The 23,867-nt window shown below is 34.8% G+C and overlaps 1 long non-coding RNA gene across 2 annotated transcripts in view; it reads left to right on the top strand.

Moving 5' to 3' along the window:
- LOC120753086 (uncharacterized) overlaps positions 1-23,867 on the top strand; it is a 275,704-nt gene that overhangs the window by 19,349 nt on the left and 232,488 nt on the right. The window contains exons 2-3 of one of the 2 annotated variants that reach the window (XR_009207872.1): positions 5,782-5,863; positions 22,805-22,921. This is a non-coding gene — a long non-coding RNA (uncharacterized LOC120753086). Of the gene's footprint in view, positions 1-5,781; positions 5,864-6,837; positions 6,963-22,804; positions 22,922-23,867 lie in introns of those variants that run through there. The other variant, XR_005700954.1, reaches the window with a different exon arrangement.

The following is a 23,867-nucleotide window of genomic DNA, read 5'->3' as shown; positions in this document are numbered from 1 at the left end:
TTGTAAAAGGCAGTAGCTGCTACACAAGCTACATTTCATACAGCACAGAAATCTAGCAGAAATTTCACATAGTTAAGAGTCTAGTACTCAGTAGTAAAAATAGACTTCTTACTGTTGTTCAAAACAAATGAAAAAAATCCAACAGAATTGAGGTTTACTAGTGTGATCTTGAACTCTACCAAGACATCAATCTGTAACAAAACTGGCACTTTAGGTAATACAAAATCAAGTGAATAACCCCACAATACTCATTCTGCTGTCTGTGGAGGAGACTTAATGCACCCAAAACACATCTCTATAAAATACATCTCAATTTGTCTTTAGCCTGTACAGAATAAAAGCAACATAGAAATGATATATTGTCAAATTATATGCTGCTAAATTTCATAACTATAATGTTGTGTACTACATACAATCTTTCACGTCTATACATTTAGCATCATCCAAAGTTATTTATTTCTTTATTATTTGACTGGTGATAATCCTTAGGGCGAGCTATGTCTAACTAATGCCATGTACAATGTAGTCTTAAAAAGAGATGAGGCTGTGTTGCTATCCTTGAACCATGGTGGGATATGTCCTGTGATCAGACTCTTAGGAATGTGGTAGGAGAGTTGACCCAACTTAAGAGTCTGTTCAGGCTTTGTAATACCATCTTCATTAAGCTGCTCAAGCAAGTCTTCTAGTGTACATTTTTTGAAGTAAACAAAGCTTTTAGAGAAGTTAACATCTTTTGAGGAGCATAACATGCTACAGAGAAAATGCAAGCCTGTGTTTTGAGGTTTTAGCATTAGGAGTGGTGGTGGTGAAGTGTTCATTTACTTTGAGCACTTGTATGTAGGTTTTTGACCTCTGCTATATACCAATGTCAAATGTGTTTCTTGCTTGCAAATACTGTAAGCCCAAGAGAAGTCAGAAAAGTTCATGTGAACTAATAAAGGAGAATGTAGGAACATGGATCATCTGAGACCTATGAGAAAATTAGTAAATATCAATGGAAAGCCTACTATTGATTCCACTAGGTATTTATTGTTTGGGAAAAATAGTTTTCAAAAGCTTGTTATTTGGTAAACAGCTGCTGTTGTTTGTATGTCATAATTCTAGGATATTGTGCTAATAGTTGATATACAGTATTTATCTCCTTGGCTTTTGTTTAATACTTGCGATAATTTATATTTTTTTTCTTATTTATTCTCAGTATCAGTAAAACATGCTGTTATGCATTCAGCCTTAAATGTGTAGTCAAACAGATGCACATGTGATATGAGTAGAAAGAGCTGCATTTTGGGGTTTTCTGACCTTTCGGTTCCATCAAATACAAGCTTGATTAAGAGTGGTTTTAAATATACCAGGACATTTTATTCACTGTAGACCGAGTTTATCCAATGTGTAGGGTACATAAATACCCACACACTGCAATATATTTCCTGAAACTTAATGTTGCAATATACTGTCTATGTACCATCTTGAAAATATCTTGCCCAAAACTATATTATATGATTATAATTTACTGATAATATTGCAAGTTTATCTATTTCATTTCAGCTATAGTTTTAGAAATGTGGCAAATAATGAGGTTGGGAAATAATTAGTGGGAAGAGAAGTATTTTGGACAGAATATGTAAAACTCCATAATGATTTTTGGGCCTAGGGGAGAGATATGAGGAATCCAGGAAAGTACATCAGTGTAAAACGAAAAACTGTTAGGGCATGAAAAGCAATTAGGAACTTGGATACAAATGTTGAAGCCTGGGGAAGAACATTTGTCTTTCATGGTGGATTAAAACGGCTTCAGCCATTCACATCCTTCCATATTGTTTTTGTGAATGTGGAAACTGATTGCATGACACAAACAAAATACACTGTGCTACTGAAATGAAGTACTTAGAATTGTTAGAAATAATGATAATACACACTGTAATATAAAATGTGAGGTTTCTTACTGGTTTTGAGTGCTTTCTATTTTTTTTTTTCTCCTTTATCTAAATTGTATGACTACACTTTGCCTTGCCACATTTAATCTGCAGGTAGAACGAAAATTTCTTTTATGTTATTTAGAAAGTATCACTAATCATGAATTAAAACTAAATGTGTACTGTCAGCTTGCTTGATGAGGTTTTTGGAGGTTTTATTTAGGTCACTTTTGGGGTTTTTTTTGTGACTATTCGTGAAGTGCTTTATAAATATCAGTGTGTGTATTGTGGGCATCTGTGCCTGCCAGTTGGCATGCTTTGTAGAGTTTATTCAACTTCTTAAAACAACTAAGAATTTATTTTTAAAGTAATAAAATCTGCTTAAAGCTGTGTTCTACAGTTAAAAAGAAGGCATATAATATTAAGAAATAAATATAATTAAGTTTGATTTATATGCTTTAGGCTGTGTTCTTAAATACGTCATCTTGCTCTGAGGGATTGTCTAAACAAACAAAACAGATTTCCAAAGACATTTCCTGATTCACTGGTCAGTGACCATAACAGTGCAGTGCAAAGGATTCAAATAAGGATTTTGCTGTATTTCTGAATCTCATGACCAAGTGCCTAGAAAAAAATTCTACCAATAAAAAATAATAGAATTCTAAACTGATTTGCAGTGCAGAACTCCTACAGTCTGCTTCCTGAAAATTTGGTCTGCGTTATTTCAGCTTGAACTACCAAAATCGATAATCAGTTTTAGAAACAGGATCATGCCTAAAATTAAGAAAAAACCTGGCAGACTAAGGTTCACAATACAGTTTGAGTGTAGGCAGAATTTTTTAGTTACTTATATCTTGATTAATTTTAGTCATGCTTCTGAATTTTGGTATTAGTTGTATATTTATTCTAAATCAAAATGTCTAAAATGTGTAAAAATCTAAACAGGTTCCTAATTTATTACAACATTTTGAGTGCAGCTATGTCTAAATTGCTGAAGTTATTTACTGGGATTACTACTAGCTTGAAGTTATTTTTAAAAGAGGAAATATTTGTTTTAGGATCCTAATGAAACTACAGACTGAAAGAGGTAATGTGATGGCTTCTCCTTATATTTTGTTGTGGTATTGTAGGTTCTTTCATTAAAGCATGCTAGTATATTAAATTGAGAAGACTGCATTTGGTATTTGGTGATCCTTAGCTAAGACAATGAGACTTTTGCTGCAATATTTTGCTGTGATTTTATGATCTAAAGTAAATAAAATGTTAAAAAGTAGGAAGCATTAGAAGTACTGTAGACTGTTAGAGCTGTTGTCAGCGCTCCCAGTTCTCCCCCAAGGTCTTACACCATCCTGCCTACATGCCCTGAGGTCTAGGGCTAAACTGTGTCCAGCTCCAGCGTGGGTACAGCTGCCCAGGAGCTGGCATAGCTGCCTTGGGTTAGGCACTGTGAAACAGCTATGTTGTAGGACACAGCTGTGAGCTCAGACCCTTGATTATTTGCTCAGATGTGTTGTAGGACTCTACTTTGCTCTTTGCTTTACTGATCCTAACATCACCTCACTGACACGGTGTTAGATGTGCCTTATCACTGTGGACTAGTCTAGTGATCACGGGGATATGATTCTTACTCTGACTTCTTCCAGTTTAGGTTCATGATGTACAAATGTCTATTTGATAAATATTTTTGTATTTACAATTCTGTAACTCATTAGTGGATATGAAAAGAATTGGTTTCTATTAAAATTTAATTTGGTCTTGTGTCTTTACTGCAGAGTATAATGATGGCCCATTATAACACTTTTTTTTTATTTTGTGATACTAAAGGACTAATACTAGCGTGAAAGTTTGTGTAAGAAAAACCGAACCAACAACACCACTACACGTAGAACCCTGCAAAGCCTGGATGTACAACATACAGAATCTTTCAGCTTTATTAGTATTTGTCAGCTTCTTAAAGGGAAAAAAAAAAAATTGTGAAATGCTTTCTGGATCCTAAGCACTGACATACACTTTCTTTCTGTAGCCATGGATGGTTAGCAACCACAGGTCCTCAATATTCTTTTTCCTTCAGTGCTATTGTTCTCTCTCACACTGCAGGGTAAAGGATGGATGTCTTATGTGGTTATCTTCCCTTGTGAGGGCGCTGTGTAGCAGGGTGCTTTCTTTTCTCTCTATTGTATATTTATCTAAGGAAGGAGGTGGCCTGTTCCTGTTAATTAGTGAGAACAGACAATACTTTCTATGTACAGTATCTTGAGAACAGAGTCCATTTCATGTGGATGCCTTTTTCTTTATATATATATATATTATTTTTTTTGTGAAAGTGTTTCAGCTACTTTCAGCTGTGTCAGGGTCTCTGCCAAAGTTGCTATAGAAGAACAAGGCTTTGAAATGCTCTAAGAATTCTGGTACTGCTTTTAATAAATGAAAATAGCTATCAGTAATGCATTAGTGCATTATAGGACTTTCAAATCACTGCACCCAGACTGTGATGAATCACAGTATGAAGTGAGAATAAATGTGCTGAAAAACACAGTGAGAATCTGTTTGCTCTTGCCATGTTAACTTCAACTGAAAAAAGTGTTTTAGAAACGTGGAAGCTCTTACCTTAATTTTCAAGATAGGCTATTGAAAAGGGATTGTAAGTCACCCAGTCTAAAGCTTCATTGTAATGAGCAACCTGTCCTCTGATACTGTTCATAAATTGATCAAATTTCCTCTATAGCTTTAATCCTGAAACCTTTGTACTACGTACACATGTATAAAGTGTCTTTCCAGCTATAGACGAACCCTATATACTTCATATCTTTTTGGTCACAGTGCAGCAAGGAGAACACTAGGAGTTAATTCCTTTGGGTTGTACTAGCAATACAGAAGAATTTCCTCATTCATGCTGATATCTTATTATCTTTCAAGTTCATAGCAAAATCCTTAGAAACAGAATTATGATGTGGTTTCTCCTTCATTCTCAGTTGTTCATCAGAAGGAATTTGGCAGATGCTGATTTGCACATTCTGAAACAAGTTCTCATATGGACAGAACTCTTAATTTTGGATGCTTGTGGAAACAACTTTCCTGCAGAGCACACTTCACACGAACCTTTAAATGGAGCCATTTTTTCTGATATCAGAAAAATCTGGTTAAATATATATAGTAATTTAGTACCATGATTCATAAATGACCAGTAACATTGCATCGTCTATTAATAGTGCATACTACAGTACAGAAACATATTCATACTGATTTCACTATGTCATGTTAGTGACCAGACCCTAAAAGAATAATTGTGATATCCACAATAGTGAAATAAAATTACAAATAATAGAATGTATTTCCTACATCCTTGAGTATAAATGCTTGTCTTCCTAAATTCCTCATTATTTGAAAGGAAAGCCATATGCTGAATTTGCCAAAATAATGTATTAAAAGCAGGCAAAATGCATTTTGATAGGAGTACCGTCTCAATAATAATGTGGACAGATCTGTACTACCACCTTATCCACAAAACAAAATATTCCCCACTAAGTATTTACAACTGACTTGGTCTTGTAGCTTAACTTGGCCAATGTTTCTGACTGATTCTCTCTGAACATGGAAAATTAATATAATACAGTATTTTCTGGGTGACATTAAAAACAGTTCTGTTGTTCTTGGCTTAATCATTATAGGTTGTACAAAAAAAGCAATGGCCAAAAAAAAAAATCACTGTAGAAATTACTGACCAAAGGGAAAAAAAAAAAAAAAATAAGGCAGCTGGAAAGCAAATAAGCATATGAAGCCAGTGTAAGGATTATGAAGGTTGTAGATTACCCTGGGTTATACCACTCCCTAAAACTGATTTTCATCTCTGTATCTGTAACCATTTCAGGATAAAAAAAGAAAAAAAACAACCTCCTGTAGAAAGTCCTGCATAGTTTCTATGCTCTGAAGAATACAAAATCCTTGACAAGGTAATATAGTTTCTCTGGAAACCATACATTCATTACTTTTCCATCAGAAAAGTTAGACAACTGGTGTGCAAAATGTTCTTTCCTACTTAACCCCTGCCAACAGCAGTACATACTGTAGAAACTACTTGATGATGTCAAAGGAAAAGCACTTGATGTAAAGAGCATCCTATTTATGATCTCCTTTTTCATTTTGCAAGATCTCCTGCCAACTCTAAAAAAAAAAAAAAAACAACTCTCATTCAAAAAGATTTGGTAATACTAGAAATATGAAATCACATAGTAACTAGTTTTCAGTATTAATGCAAATTACATCTCTTACAAGGATATTTATGATGCCTTCTAGCTCAGCATTGGTCTGACCAAAAGTATGTGGTCTATTTTAGGTGCTGAAAGAGGGATTGAGGGAAGAGAGATTTATTGCAGGTTCAAAGGTAGAAGCCCAGGAAATTACTTCAGAATAGATGAAATATCTATTCAGTACAGCCAGTTCTCTTGCTTCAAACATCAGTTAGAGATTTAATGTTTTCCCTAGAGATTGAAGTAGTTTATTTTGGGTGCACTGATCTGCTTCAACGGTATACAATTAACTAATACTGGCTAAGTAAACATCAGTATAAGTAAAATTTATAATTTCTGTCTCAAGCAAGTAAATAGGAAATATAAGTCAACATGATCTGTTAATTTAACGTTTAGCTTAGTAAAAATAATATAGTCATTAACACAGGGTAATATTTATGTTTGAATGTTTAATATATAGATTTTCTTTTTTTATATATAATTCAGTCAAGGAGAAATAAATATGCTGGAACAAAACTAAATACACCAAAGATGTGGAAGAAGTCATTAAATGGCTTTTGAAAAATAACAGTAAATTTTCCTGAGGTTGTAATTTTAAATATTATAATTGCCATACAATATTGAGCTTCATTACACAGAATTGTAATCTTTACTACATGTGGTCTTTTGTTTTTCAGCCTAGAAATAGAATTCACACAGATGTCATTCAGCACCTCAAAATTACTACAAAATGTGTCAGGCTATAGCCACTTATGACTACTGTAACTAAGAATTTTCTGTGGTTTAGAATTTGAGATTTGATGTTGTATTCTTTCTTAAAAATAGTTTGTCCCAATTAATTCAATGGTTTTAAAAAATATGTTTTATAATTAATGTAAGTGAAGTTCTCTAATAAAATGCATGCATCAATACATGTATTCTTTGACTTTTTTCTTTTTTTTTAATTAGGAGCAAATTTTGTGATTTTTTTTTTTTTTTTTTTTTTTTTAGTTTGGCCTGCTTATTGCTAAAAAAAGTCACTAGCACATATGTCTGTGCTCAGGTAGTTTACTTCAGCTTGTATATATAGCTACTCACCATAAATAGGAAATTATTGTATATAGATGAGAAAAAATAAAGAAACATGCTTCACATTCCTGCTAAATATTTTTAAGTGTTTCTTAAATAAACGGTAAATAAGAATTTATTTTTATGAAGTACTGACTTTGAAAGCACAATGAAAGAAGAATGAAATTGAGCTTTAATGAAAGTAATTTCAGGGTGAAAGCTTTATTATGCTATGATTATATAGTTTTCTGTACCTGGATTAGTTTACTGTACCAATTTTAATACTCATGCTCTGTACTCACAAGAATATTAGACTTTACTTTTCATGTGAAATGGTTGGTCTGTGAAGATTTTTACCACAATTCCTCCCAACGGTCTGTTGGATTTTCACTTATAAGTAGGGTGTTGGAAGTAGTGGTTTTCTTGCACCAATATTTTGAATATTTCTGTTCTGCAGAAACAATTTGAACAATGTGTTGCTGTCACAAGGAAGAGGAGAATTCAGGGCACTGTACTGCTAAAGAAAGTAGTTAATAGTAATGCTATCTGCCTTGGTACAAAAAAATGCTTAAAGAACTTTATAGTAGTTTTCAAACAAATCTATTTTATATTTCTTTCAGTGCTCATCTTTTTTAGTATTACAGACTGAAAAGATAAGCTCTCTCACTCCATGGGAGTTTTTCATTCAGCTTCTTGGGATCTTTATTTCTATCTCACTGATTTCTCTTTAATTGAGCCAACACAGAGGGGGATTATTTTTTGAAGAGTAGTTAAGCAATCTGTGTACATTTGTTAAAGTTCAGTTGTAATAATTTCGCTATAGCTCTTGCATATCACCTTTTGTTGTTTATGCCTGGGTACTGTTATTGGCCTTGTCATAGAGGACTGTGTAGTTACTAGTCATGGGCAGAGGCTTGTGTTATATGCTCTGCTGCCCTGATGGCCCTTAAAAACTAAGGGATTAAAATCTAGAATCAAGAGGTGTTACATTTTTCACATAAAATATCCTTTGTGCCCTCAGTATTTATTTCAGTTATGTTTCTTCACTTCAAAATCTCTTTTCCCATACAACATTTTACCCCTAACTCCCACCATGGTAGGTTTAGATTGGTTATTAGGAAAGCTGTGGGGTTTTTTTGGTGGTTTGTTTGTTTGTTTGTTTGTTTTTTAAGTGAATGGGAGACCAAACTCATTTGGCTACCCAGGAAAGTGGTTAAGTCACCATCCCTAAAGGTATTTAAAAGATGGGTAGACTTAGCACTTATGGACATGGCTTAGCAGTGGACCTGGTTAAGCATTAGTTTAACAGCTGGACTTAATGATCTGAAGGGTCTTTTCCAGCATAAACGGTTCTGTGATTTAACTCCTACTTAAAGTAGAAGATCCCTCACTGTGCAGAAATGACTGCTGAAATCATAGAGCAAATAGACCAAGAGTAGACTGTGAAAAATACTGCTGCCAGTATTTTCACAGTATCAAAGCATAAGCTGAGTTGGAAGGGACCCACAAGGATGATCAAGTCAGACTCTTGGCCTGCACACAAGAGTCCCAACAATCACACCATGTGCCCAACAGTATTGACAGACACTTCTGGAACTCTCTCAGGCTTGATAATGTGACTGTGCAGCTGTAGACTCCGATGAGGTCTCCCTTCAGTCCCCTCTTATCCAGGTTGAAGAGTTCAAGTGACCTCAGCTGCTCCTCATACAGCTTTCACTCAATGGCCTTTACCATCCTTGTGGCCCTCCTTTGGGTACTCTCTAGTAGCTTACTATCTTCCTTACATTGTGGTGCCCAAAACTGCCCCCAGCACCTGAGGCGAGGCTGCTGCAGAGCAGGACAATCTCCTCCCTTGCCCTGCTGGCGATGCTGTGCCTGATGTATCCCTGGACACAGGTGGCCCTCCTGGCTGTCAGGGCACTGCTGACTCATGTTCAACTTTCTGTCAACCAGGACTCCCATGTCCCTTTCTGTGGCACTGCCTTCCAGAATCTCATTCCTCAGTCTGCATGTATTTCCAGGCTTGCCCCATCCCAAGTGCAGAATCCAGCACTTTTTTTGTTAAACTTCATTTGGTTGGTGGTTATGGAGTCCTCTGATTTATCAGGGCCCCCTGTACGGGGGCCTCTCTGCCTCTGAGGGAGTCAGCGGCTCCTCCCAATTTTGTATCGTCTGTGAACTTGTGTAGTATCCCTTCTAGTCCTGTGTCCAAGTCGTTTATGAAGATGCTGAAGAGCAGAGGGCAGAGAATGGAGTCCTGTGTAACCCCACTAGTGACAGGTCACCAGTCTGATGTCACCCCATTCACTGGAACTGTTTGCACTTGACCCATGAGCTAAAGCATATTTATACATTAATTTGCTGAGCTTTGGTTCTTGGGGAAGTTATCTTCTGAGATAAAAGACTGAAAGATAATGTGTGCATTACTTAGCTATTGTACTTGTGCATTTCTGAGAAACATAGAAGGCTGTGATTTGACAGAGAAGCCTGCATAGTAAACAGGATTTATTTTTTAAACATTAATACTTTGCCTTTAGAAGACTATATTTAGTAGAGAAAAACTGTAATTTGACAGCATGAACTATTAATAAAATTGAATGTATTCTGAGAAGTACTAGAAGTAGCATTCCAAGACTACTCTGAACTGCCTAAAATCCCACTTTCTGGGGCATTTATTAAAAAACTTTATTAGCAGGCAGAGATAGGAAATGCACATTTTTAAAGTTTTTTTTTTAATCTGGAGTTCTCATAATTTTCAAAAATAAATATAAATTTTTAATGTGTAAAAATATAAATTTAAGTAAATATAAATTTTTAAGCTGCATGTATGGAACATGTATTTATGTTGGAAATAAGCCTTTTTGTGACCCAAATAAAAGGAAGGACATCAGAGATGTTTGAGACAATGAATGCAGAGTATCATAGGCTGTTCCCTACCCTCTCCAGCTCTATTCTAGGTAATTAATTGCCAGGCTCCTAAGTACTCTTACATGGCTGAATAGTGGCAGAGAAAACACAACATTGCTTCTTCTATTTCCAAACTCCATTGTAGTAAGGGGAAACTCCAATATATTGACTCAAGAAACCATATGAGTAGAAACTACAAAAGCTGTTTCAGGTCCAGAAGAAAAAAAATACATTTTAGTAGGTCACATATATGTGCTGACAAAACATAGATGGCCTTGCTTATGTTTATGTAGATGGTTGGATAGTTAGACTTAAAAAAAAAATAAAAATAATTACAGGCTTATGATTTATTCCCATAATTTTACACTATCAAAGGGTAAGAATAGGAAGAACTGAATCTGGTTTTGCTGCTTAATAGCATGCCTAGAGTGGTGTTGGTTATGTCTCACGTTAAGTGAGAGTTACACCATACTCATTGTTTGGATATCTTCTGTGTATTTTTGCTACAAAGTTGCCTCAAATCTGGTTTTTTTATGTCAAAACTGGTTATCAGACTTTCATGTTTCTCTTCAAAATTTTTGAGACTGAATATTTTTATTATCCACACTAATGTCAAATTCTGTTGTTGAATATTCTTTGCCTCAAGATTACCTGAAAATTCTACAGATTGAATAATTACACTTCCAATTTCTCCTTTCTGAACTGTTGCAAATGGTGAGATATTTTAGAGGAGGTGATTGATATTGTGTAGCCAATTCCAGAGAAGATGGTATCCATGATCTCTGAGTGTGCCGGGATAACATTTCTTGGGTAATTTTTCAAGTAATTCTTCATGCATTCTAATATGCTCATTGCTTTCTTAATCATATCAAAACCAGAAAAATTTACAAAAAAACACCCCTGTATTGTTCCTCAGCTTTCTAGTCAGTTAATTTAGATGCCTTTGAATCTTTGTTAGTAATCTAAAATTTCCCTCCATTAATTTTCAGTTGACTGTATTGTTGTCTGTGATTTTTGTCACAAAATATACTGAGCTAGCATGATGAGTTTTGGAGAAGTTTTGAAGTATAAATATGTTGGTTTCACTGACCCTTATGTGCTGTGAAGCTGTATATCAAACATTTAAAATAATTTTTAGGAAAACCAATATCCTATTAAAAAAAGAAAGCAAAAGGTAGAGAATTTTCTTTATTTAAAGAAGTACTCTACATGTACTGCTAAGTACATGCTTGTCTTTCATATGCTATGATAAAATCCATTAAAATTTTAAACTTTTAGAGTAAATAACAACCCTACTTAAAAAAATATTTATTTTTGAATGATGAACCTATTTTGAGATCACTGTTGGCAAAATAACATGGTACTAAATATTCAGCATGGCTTTTCATGTAAATAACCTACCTAAAACGCATAATACTGTTTGGAAGGAGTCACAACTATCCAAATTCTATGGGCTGATACATGGAATGTTTTAAGACATTAATGCTGGGACACATGGGAGCCGTGTTTATTGGACTATATATTTTTTCCTCTGGCAATGAAGGCTCATTTTTCCGGTATCAGATTTTTTCACCTCCATAGTATTCAAAGTTAGCTGGCCCTCTAGAAGGGAATACTTTTTGAAAACAATTGCTGCTTAAATATTTTCACAATTGTGTTGTTGCAGACTTCTTTTATGCAAGGCAGTTGATTCTCTAATGTAGAATTAATTGAACCTGGATACATCTACTTCTTAGACAGTAAAAACATTTTTAAAAAATTCAAGTAGAACTCTTGGTTATTTCAGAATGTAGTTTGTAGATTAATTCAGGTTGTTCTGTATTTCTGTTTTCTTTGCTGTATTTATGTGCATGTATTCTTCAGATTAATGTGAAGTTGACACGTAAATACAACAGATGTGAGCATATGACTTAACAAATGATAATTTTAGACAAGAATGTAATACCTTGAGCAAAGATAAGGAATTTCTCATAGTTGTAACATTATTGAAAAAAAATATTAATTTTAGGCTGATTTTGCTTACTTAAACTTTTTTTTTGCTACATATAGGCCAGTGCTCATATGTTCCCTGCAGAATCCTGATTAGGCAAGTATATTTTAAGTGCAAGAACTGCCTTTCCTTAAAGAAGAAGGTACCTGTCATTGAGACAACCAATTTTGCACCTAATGTAAAAACTTCATAGGGATAGATTATTGAAAGAACAAAGATTCTTGTGATGATAGAGCATTCCACTAATATATCAAACCTGAAACGAATTATTAACTCCATTCTTTATTGGATAATTTTAATGACTTTTAGTATAGCTTCAAGACATAGCACATACAGTCATTTTCAGATTTCTCATTTTTATAGCCATCAGGAGACTGTATCTTAATAGCACTCTGAAGAAAAGAATGATAAAGGAGTTAGAAAGGTGGCTAAAATGGATATCTTTGCCCCCAAACTGTGGTATATGTGACTCTGCAGTCTATGAAGGTAAAAAGTACAAACCAGAGTTAAGAGTCAAATGTCCATAAGTTAGAAGTGCCCTATGTGATATAAGAACTGGTTCAATAAAATGGAGTGTTGCACAGATAGATCACTTCAGCTGTACAATGTAATTTACTCTGCATAGGTTTTATTAGCTTAAACAGATTCTTTTGGATACTAAAACGTGAGTAAACTTAAACGTGGGTATTTTTTCTTCCAGCTGTGAAACTAACAAGTGTTCACATCATGTTCTGGTGATACCCACATTTCACTGACTAGCCTTTCCTCTTCTCACCATCATATCTCCTAATCAAAATAATTTTGATTTTAGTCATTTGACCTTTCCTTGTATCATAGTTTCAACTCTCAGCGCAGTGAACCTGTGGTGGTGTTTGGTTTGGGGATTTTTGGGGCGGGTTTCTAGTGGGCAGGGTTTATTTTCTGTTTTGTGTTTCAAAGATGTTTAAATACCCTGAGATATTAAGATGAGTACCTAGAATGAGCAGTCACCTAAACCCATTGGTCTGTTTCTCCAGAATTACTTATGTCACTAAATAATAAGAGATAAGATTTGGTACTATGTGTGTTTGGAGTAATGTTATTTCTCACTCAGGAACATTAGATTTATTCTGTCTCTGCTTCATTCTCTAGATTCAGTTTATAGAAGAGAGATCAAGTAAGTTATGTCAATACTAACACAGCAGTCTATTGGCTGTATTTTAACAAAACCTTTCTTTTACGTGCTGGTAAAAAGAAGCTATCAATGGAGAACTATAGCAAGAATTAGAAGAAAATATGTTAGATAATTATTGGTGTATTCTTCTGAGGAGAATAGTCAAATCAGTGGCAAACAGTTCATCTAAGTTCATGCTGAGAATGATAAAGTGTGATTGATTGAATCAATGCTGTATTTGAAATAGAGTTGGGAGAAAGGATTTTTCATTAAGGAAGCTAGACCTACCTATTTATATGTTACTCAAATGGTGGAAAGCTGCTAACTCAATTGCTTCCTGTCTTCCCCTCTGATCTTACTACCCCTTTTAAATTTAAAGAAAATACCTGGATTTCATTCTCCAAAAGCTGAACTACTATTCAGCTGTTCTACCTTGTTATAATGAACTCGTCCATAAAATGTCAGATTTTTGAATTAAGTTCTGTAAAACATCAGCTGACTTTGGCTTGACTTGATTACATTCTAACTTGAACAATGTGTAGGAAAATCCCCTTTAGCTCTGTGACTTAAATCCATCCAGGGAATAGCCCTCATCAGGTTCTTGCAGTCACTCTTAAAAGAGGAAAAAGAGGAGCAGATATGTCCTTGTACTCCTATTAAAAATGTATGAATCTAAATCTGGTAGGAACTGGAAACCGAATATGGAATCACTGTTCTCTTTACGGGCTGAGGTCTACGACAGGTGCAGGGATATGTTAAGACTTCTACAGAAGGAGGTTATTCCTTTTTCCTATTTTATCCTTTTATCCTGTTCTTATTTTCAAAATCCCAAAAAACAACAGACTGTTTTCATGAGCTGGATTTAAAAACTAACCATTGCTGCCAAAAAGAAGTTGAAAATAGGCATTTTACAAGCCTTCCTGAGACTTTCTTTGAAAAAATTCAGATTTTCTTCTAAATTCTCAACTTTGCCTTTAGTGCAGAAATGAAATTACATCAAAGTTTAGTAGAATCTAGAAGAAAACAATAGATATTCTGAGTTAACGTGTAACCAGTATAATGCACATTACATTTATTAAAACTATGTGTAGGACTTGACATTTACTTGGTAATATGCTTTTATTGATGCAGAAAGATCAGTAAGGGGATGTTGGAAATAGGAGAGACAAGTGACCAAGACCTGTGTTGGGTAAAATAGTTTGGGAGAACATGAATATGGACAGAAACTCTGTGGAAACTTCAAGTATTTAATGGAAGGTTGTTTCCTGACAGTATTGCAAAATCGGCTTAAGCTTTTTCCTGCATATACACTAGTTTTGCTATGTGGTATTTGCTCTTTCATTTGAATTTTTTCAAAATGCAATGTATGAATCTCAATAGTTTTCTCAGAATTAATATTTTGGTTAGTTTTGTTCTGAACGGTGGTCTGCATTTTATTCTTGTTTGTCTCTTTTTCTGCTTCCTTAACTAAGACAGATCTAGTAACTATTTAATCCCCCAAAATAAATCAAACATTTTTAGTTCTGATTTCTTGACTCTTATTCTAATAACTTCTAGTTATTTTTTTTAACTACCTAAGTATTTTTCTAAACTCAGTAGTTGTTCAGCTATTAAATTGTATTTGTTTTGGTGCTAGACTTTCCCTGTTTTTAGTAGTTTGATCAGAGTATGCCAATCAATGAACAGGAGATGGGCATGTACATTGAGATCTAGCCACACTGTCCAAACTTGAGGCACCTATTTTAAGAGTCCTAAATGTCAGTGTCTTTTAAAGGCACTCCCTTTCCATTACATGATAAAGGGAATTTAGATGCTCAATGTATACTCCCTCATATATTAGCAGTGATGTTAATACATACTATATAATACAAATAATTTCTGCTTAACCATTTTTTAGAAGTTTTAGGCCTAACTTCAGTTTGTGCTCCCTTTTTATGGTAGATAAAAGGTTTTTTTTCATTATTTTCTGAATGTAGTTATTTCCATTCTGTATGGTTGCAGTTTCACTAGAGAAATAATTAACCCAATTGGTTTTGCCAGCAGTTAATTTTCATACCTGCTGGATTTCACTTGTTCTGGCAGCAGTTGTCACTGCTAGACCCTAAATCCTGATTCTTGTTGCATAGATGTGTGTATGTGCATATATGTGTGTGTATATATTTATATCCCCCTGCAAAGGTCACATTCCTGCCATATATGACAAGCTGTTCATGAAAAACTACATAACTTTAGCACATTATATTTACAAATGTCTTTTTTATCATATGTTCATGCCATAATGCAGATTATAGAGCCTTTCTCAGTTCTGTTTAAACTAAGGTGTTTGTATTAATATTTGTTAATATTAACATTAAGGAAAGTATTAAATCATAGAGTTATAGACTATCTCAAGTTGAAAGGGACACATAAGGATCATTGAGCCCAACTCCCCATCCTGAGCTAACTAATGACCTAAAAGTTGCCAGTACTGGCTGTTCTGCCAGGTAGCTTTATATGCAACTGCCACTGTCTCCATCACTGTTATCATTTCTTCTTAGCTTGATGGATGCCGTCCTCCCCGTATTGGATGAGGAGTTGGACTGGATCCAAATGATCTGGCCCATGTAATTTTTTTTTTTTTTTCTTAGTACCTGTTTTTGGTTATTTATTTATTCTTCAGTCTCTTCAACCTAATTCTGAATACTTAGAAGCCAAAGCTGGATCTAACTTGAAAAAAATCATACAGCAAGCAACCACACACCCTGACATTTTGGTGGCTTCTGTTGTCTGAAGGGAGACTTTCTCTGTGGATTTTGTTTTGTAACTTCAAAATGGGTATATTCAACTGATGGAAAAATGTAATTACTGTCCTTAAGATAATTTATCACCAAACTACATTTGTGACATCAGCCATTATGAGGCCTAATGCATGTAATTGGCAAATGTGTTTGCATCGCATACTTTATTCTAATTGACATCTACCATATTGCTGCTGACAGCCTTTCAGCCCAGATGAATGCTTTTAGCCAAGAGCTAATACTGCTTTGCTGAGGTAGTCATACATGGACACACAGTAGTGAAGATACAGAGTAAAAATTCGCTATGGTTTTTTACTGCTCAGGTGTCTAGTCACCCGTGCTGAGTGGTGAGGCTTTGACATGCATCAGGTAGATTCGTAACAGTTTGACAACGTCACTTCTGAGGCTTTGTACAGTACAACAAAAGAGGACCATTGAAATAAAGAAAGGTTACAATGTGCTTTAAAGCTCTGCATATAATTCATGCAAGGCAAAACTTTATACATTAAATCACTGAAGAAAAAAGTTCTATATAGGAAACTATTAGATGTTTTCTCTCTTGTAATGAGATTACACTTTGTCATCAGTACTCATGTGAGAGGACAATGAAAATTAATTTTATGAGTTAGTGAAGGCCATAAGAGACTTTCTAAGGCTATTAAATAGTCAGCATACCTACTACAGTGACATCCTGTCAAATTGTAAAGAGTAGCCTGTCAGTCTTGGTGAACTAAATCATGATGTACTGTTGCATGTAGGCAAAGGTCTTCAGTAATAAAGATAAAATAACTGTAGTGTTAGTGAGATCAGGATGTTTATATTTGGTGTCTTGGCTATAATTAGTTCACCCTGAAATCTTTAGAGGAAAGAAAAGTTAGTGAAACACACTATTACTGTATTGAAGTGATTGTTCAGTTCCGATAAAAGAAGTATATTGAAAGTGTAAATTACATTAAATTGACACAATACAGTAACCAGTAAAATATGAAAGCTACACCTTAAGCCAGTTTTTATAGACATTTGGACCAAAAAAAAGTAAATCTTTTGTTACCATAATTTTCAGTACTCCTTTTTTCCTTTAAGAAGTATATTAAGGCATAATTTCTTCTTCTGCCAGAGTTCCTTGAAAATTCCTACTATACATGATAAAAAACAGTCTAAATTGTAAATTTAGAGTAAAACACAATCTTTCCTCATAATTCGAAGGTACTGTTAGTTTCAAGTGTATTTTAAATTGATTTTCACCGTATTCTTTGCAGTTTGCAATATAAAAAACGTAACTTTTAAAAAATAAAGCTTTGTTTCATTTTAGTGCAACTTCTAGATTCAGTAGCTAAAAGCCGGCTCAGAGAACTGTCCTTGAACTATGTTGTCTATGGTGGATGGAGTATTCTGGATTGATTAAGTCATACCTGGATTTTATTAAAAATCTACAAGGGAAAGAAATAGCTAGAAACTTTCCTCCTGTTTTTCATAAATGGTTTAATTTAGAGAAACATTTTTAGTTTTAATAAGCTCTGAGAGTCTACAAGTAAGGATTGTTCATATTTTTGTGGATGTTGGGTAGCAAGGCTTTTTCACAAGTTCTCATATCATACTTATAATAAGATATTGATTAAATTGCTATAGCTTTAACTCTCTTCATAGGCAGCATTAACTGCATCATAAAATCATAGAATCATTAAGGTTGGTAAAGAGCTCTAAGGTCATGAACTCTGTAGCATCATCTCAACATGCCTACACATTTGTCTTACACATTGTTTAAAAGCTCTTCTGTATATTATTATAGTATCCATGTGTGAGGTATGTGGGCTTCCAGAGACCACATGTAACATATGAAGAATTCATAAAGTGTGGCATTTAGATGTCAGCAGTAAAGAGATGATTAGATTTTTCATAAATAAAATATTTGATATTTTCAAGCAATTAAGGTGAATTTACTTTTCACCTTAAGAGGACAATTTTTTTTCTGGTTTGTGCTTCTCCACAGCATTTTCTCATAGATCTTATTGGGCATGAACTTCAAATTTTTACCATAGTCATTGGATATAATTTTACTAGAGAGGCCATGGGTTTATATACACTGTACAAATAAGCTGTTAGAAAATGAAATACCTTTAATATTTTAAAAGGCAAAAAATGATAGCAGCAATAAATACAATTTTATAAAACTCTGAAAATGTGTTACGCTGTAACCAATGAAATGTGTCTGAAGGTTTCCTTAATTATCTACATAGAAAAAATTGAAAAAAAAAAGGTAAGAAATAATCAAAGTGGGTATTTCTGAGAAATCTAAACAAATTTCATTTTTTTAGCATTTTGCTAAAATAAAGAGCAACTGTTCTCAGATTTTAATTGAAACAATTTCTCTAATTTGACATCTGCTTTTCCTTCAATGCACTCCATGACCCGTGTGTGTCCATTTTATATAGCAATACTTATTTGCAAAGGAATTTATTTTTCCATTTATTTTAAATGTATAATAACCATATTGCATAGTTTATAGGGCACTGAGGTTGGTCAGGCAAGAAGAAATGGCTTCTACACATTCTTTGGTCCGCAGCTTTTCTGAGAACGCAATTAAGGCTGACCAGCCTGTGGTTCCTTTTTTGCTTGTCGTAAAGAGGCGTGTGACGGCAACTGCCTTCAAGTCATCAGAAACACTTCAAAAAGGACAGGCAGTCTCACAGAGACACCTGCCAGCTCTGTGAGCACCCCTGGGGATGCCGTGCACCAGGGCCATGAACTTAGACACATCTAAGTGGGTTAGACTTTCATCTGCTGCAGGAGCTGTTTCATGTCTGGAGAATATCTTCAGAAGCTTAGGGATCCTGGAGGCTTGAGGAGAAGCCTCGCCAGTGGAAAAAAAGGGCATGGAATTCCCCTGCTCTTTGCTCATGGTTTGTCTCTGGACCTGTTGTCCCACAGGGCAGTGGCAGTCACCTCCCGGTGCTGCCTCCCTGCCCCTGGTCTGCAGCCGCTCCCAGCCGCTGCTTCCAGCAGCTTCACCCTCCTGTGCCCACCGTGGGTTCACGGCTAGTCCTGGCAAAGCCAGAGCCGTGCACCTTGTCCTGCCCTGCTCTGCCCTGTCCCATACTGTTCTACCTCCTTGCACCTCCTTTTCTCACTGCAAGGCTTTCAGAAGATGGAAAAGTTTTCTAGGCAGATTGCGTTTTGTCACGGAAAAGAAAAAATAGAGTTTGAAAAAACCTCCGGACTTGGAAAAAGAGTGTGTGAGGGTGTGTTTGATGTTGGTAGTTTTTTTTTATTTTATTTTTTCAGGTTTTATTTATTTATTTGTTTTATTTATCTACGAGCTTTCTGAGTGATGTTGAGTAAAAGCCAAGGTGTGTGCTGCTGGAAGATAAGAAAAATAAGGCAAAAAAGGAGACTGGAATGAACAGATAATGTTCTGACACATTTGATAGATATTCCTTATCTGGGATGCTATTATCGTGGGAGTAGTAGAATTACAGGGCTGAACTGCTTTTCTTAGGGTCACTTTATATGTTAAGGGTGGGATATTACAGAGCAGAGAAGCTAGACAAGTCTTATGAAAAAAAATTAATCTAGTGCTTAAAATGAGATACAGATGTTAACATAGTCTTCTCACCAGGGATAGCTGATGTTTCTCATTGCTTTCATATGCCAGAGGGACAACTATCCCAAGGCTTTGTTTAAGCAGCACATTTGTTTTGGAATTACTGTCCGGTTTTAAACTTTTCTTAGACAGTGGCCTATATTTTTTGTTGATAATCTTCTAAAAGTATACAATGCCCCCTGTGGCTTGTGGAAATTTGTAGTCCCTAATTTCTATCCTAACATTAAAGAAACCAGTTTAAGTTTATATGTCAGAGAGGATGAAGTGTTGAGAACAAGAAGAGCCTAACTGAGCTGAAGTAGTAGGTAAGCTGAATATATGGGCAACAAAGGCATATAAAATAATTTGCTGCAGTAAGCATGTAATTCCTTAATTTATTCAAGAGCAACAACATCCTCCAACAGTTTCTGTGGCAGCATAAAGGAACACCTGACAACTTGCTATTAAGTTCATCTTGTTAGGAAAACCAGCTGAGGAACAGTCTACATCATGTAGGTCTTCATGCACACGTGTGGTTAACTGAGACCTCCCTGTATTATCTTTCCTGAGCTGGCACAGGTCAACCTGGGCAAATGAGACACTTATTTTGAGTGGTCTTGGATTTTATCTGGTTTTGTCTTCTGTGTTTAGATTTTTTTTTTTTTTTTTAAAGGCTTTGTCTTCTGCAATCTAATATAGATACCCCATTTTGAAACATCCGTTTTGAAAATTAGTTGTATTTAAAAAACATAACAGACTGTATTTTCATTTTTAAACATACCCAGAAGTTTGGAAAATGCCTTCTGTGCGTGAAAGTTAGTGCTAGCTAAACAGCTTATGATAATTTTAAAGGAAATCTTCACTGAAAGATCAAAGGAGCTGGTGGGACAAATTGCATACAATTATGTAAAACCATAAAAATTAAACATAAACAGTTAATTAACTATCTCACATTCTGTTAGCCTCTTTGTGTGAGGTAAGAAGTGTCCTTTCCAATTTAGAAAGCAGTGAAAGATTCAGGGGTCAGTATTGGACTCTTGGATGGATGATGTGAGAAGCCAATGATTTTAGTAAATATAAAAAATTAATTATACAAAAAGTGATGAACTTATAAAATTAAATACACATTATCTAACTGTGAGGTTAAGCTCAACTAGAAACAAAGAACTATCTTTTATTTGGGTCTTAGGTGCAAAGATTTTTTGATTTATAAAGCCGTAAGATATGCATGAGGGAATAAACAAATCTTTACCTGATGTATAGTAACATCATATTTGAGAACTTAAGGATGGTGAAATTTCAAAAGCTCAAGAAAGGGCTGAGAGTAAGACCTGAAAAAATATCCAAAGAATTGTGCTTAATAATCTTACCTGAATTTCCCTGGGGGACCTGAAATTATCAAACTCTTCTTTCTATACATCTGCAAGAGATACTAAGATTGAACATCATAGATTCCTAGGGAATAAGTCAGTCCTATTCTGTCTCCTTAAGGGTTAGAAGATATTAGACTTTAATTTAGTAAACTGCAGCTTGGATAATTACACATGGCATTCTTTTAAGCAAGCTAGGGAACTGTGATCTAGATAAGATCAGACTAAAAGCATTTTTCAAGCTTTTTGGGTTAAAAAGATGTAATACTTATATGCAATCACTCTTTTCCACAGTAACTGGGGTGGGAGGGGAGGAGGGTAATTCTGTAAAATTCTGTACTGGATGTGATATTATTCTATGGCGTTGTTGATAGTTTTGGAAATTGTGTATATGCTAATATTGCTGCTGTCCTGGGCTTAAAATAATACTAATAAATTGTAGAAATAATAGAAAAATATAGGCTTTCAATTTGGTGAGAACAAGCAGAAGCACTAAGTAGGAATAATTAACAATGAAAATGCAAGATGGGGAATTTCCTCGAATGCTTTAGGGAGGAATATGGGGACAGCATATTTACCATGCCCTATTGTTACATGTATGGCCGGTTCCAGATTTTTTCTTCCCTAAACAAGTGTTTTCCTTCCTTTCAGCAGTAGCAGAGCTCAGGATGTGCTAAAATTCCTGGCAGACATCTTTTGACAAATATGAAAACACTTCATGCCTCTATCACCCTTTATGAATTTGAGGCATGGCAAACATTGCTGTTTACTGGGTTGATAGGCTGTGGCAAAGGCACAAGAGATAGAAACTGCTGAAACAAGATTCACTTGATCTTTATAGATCTTTAGGAGCATAATGTGTAAGGATCCAATAAAACAATTTGGAGACACAAGTTGTTTAATTTTCTGAAAGGACAAACAAAATGTTTGGTTATTGATCATTCAAAAAAATTAAATATTAAAAGCATCAAAAGCAGACTTTTTTTGTTTGCTAAACCTAAAAAATGGGAATAATGAGGAGAGCAATATATAAAATTTTTAAGAAAGGAGATTGGCATAAACTGATTTAGATATGACAAGAATTAAGAGGGATTAATTTGCAGCAAAGCCTAGACATAAAAGGTATTGTAAGAATAGTTATCTTCTGGGGTAGGATTTTTTTTAGTTGTGGAGTGTGGTTCAGCTTTGACTTCAGCTACTTAAGGGGAGTAGTACCAGTAGTACAGGTTTGGATGTGAAGATACATCTGAACCCTGTCTCCCTTTAAGAAATACCAGAGCAGAACATCTTAATGCCTTATTCCTGGCTCTTCTGCTTTCTGTAGTATTCTGCCAAGTATGTAAATAAGAATCAGAAGGAACAGAAGCTGCTTCTTCTGTTCCTACTAAAAGACAAAAATCACAAATTTACTCTACTGTTAGATAAACATGACTGTTTACTTCATATGTTCTATACCCTGCAGTTGTTCCACATGCTGAATGGAAACGCGGTTGTGCTGTTTCGGACGGCTGGACCTGTTCCCTCTGTGGTCATTATGTTTCTTCTCTCAGGCTACCAGATGGTGTAATGATAACATCTGTTTGATTCTACTTGGTGATCTTGAGTTTGAGGAACTCTGAAATCACTTGGCTACTACAGAATTAAATGAAGACAAAATTCAAACTTTTGTCTTCTGTAATTCCATATTGATGAATAATCTTATGGGCTTTGCCATAAATTATTGTTTGACATATTCTCATTTTTTTTTCATTTCTGATAATTTGGTTTATGTTGTTTTCTATATTCAGTTGTACTGATTCTTTACTGTTTTTTTTTCCTAGGTGTAGCTACAGAAAGATAGAAAATTGATCATAGGAACAGAACACATTCTGGATTTTCTTCTGATGCACAGACTATACTGATTGAAGTATTGAATCCTTTTGCAACACCGCCTTCCTGTAAGTAGGCTCAATCAGTGCAAAACATATAAAATTTTGTTAGGTTTCTGTGTTATTCAGTACCCTACAAGGAAAATAGCTGATTTTGTATTCTGCAAGAGAAACAGTTACAAATATTTATATACACGCTGAAGAAAGAACAATGTGAAAGCTTAAAGCCTGTTCTGATGTTCCTCCACTGCCTTTGCTGAAATTGAGATTGAGGAAGGAAAATCATGAGTCACAGGCATTACTAGCCAGCTTTTGCAAATGATGACTCTGTATACTGTAGGAGATGAAATAATGAATTTGTAAGGCAAGAAAAGCAAGAAATAGAATTGTAACACGAAGGGATTATAGGTGTATCTGTATTCGTATCAGCTTATCTCTGTGTCTCTAAGATAACAAGTAGTCATAGTCTCTTCCAGCTAGAGATACACGATGTGAACACTAACAGACAGCATAAACGTTGTCCATGGCTGCCCTTGGCTCTGTGCCTCACAGTTATTGTCAAGAGACACAGAAATATAGTTCTGAGATGGTCAGAGTGACAGTCCAAGGATAGGTTGTGATTAGTAAATATTGAATATTTCTTAAATCGGATTTTATTACTACTACAAGCTGAGAAATAAATCTCTATTGTTATGGGAAGGAATGGATGTTTTGAGATACTTTGAATTCATTAAGTATTCAGGTTTGTAAGTTAAGGCCTTCTATGGGCAACAAATATTTGGATTGACATACTAATTTTCTGGATTCAGAGTTATAAGTTCTGCATGCAAAGTAACAACTTTTTGGAATTATTGTGATTTATTAATGTAAAAAAATCTAAAAAATTATGTATTGGCTTATTTTATATTGTTGAAATGTGTAGATATGTGAATTCTCTGAGAAGATAAAAAAACATGGTACTGATTAAGGAATGATATACCTATATTCCTATGATATACCAGACTTCTAAATAAGT

The sequence above is a fragment of the Hirundo rustica genome, chromosome 5 (genome assembly GCF_015227805.2).
Source record: "Hirundo rustica isolate bHirRus1 chromosome 5, bHirRus1.pri.v3, whole genome shotgun sequence".
NCBI classification, from domain to species: Eukaryota; Metazoa; Chordata; class Aves; order Passeriformes; family Hirundinidae; genus Hirundo; species Hirundo rustica.
The sequence above is the reverse complement of the archived record's forward strand: the minus strand, read 5'-3'. Positions and strand labels throughout refer to the sequence as shown.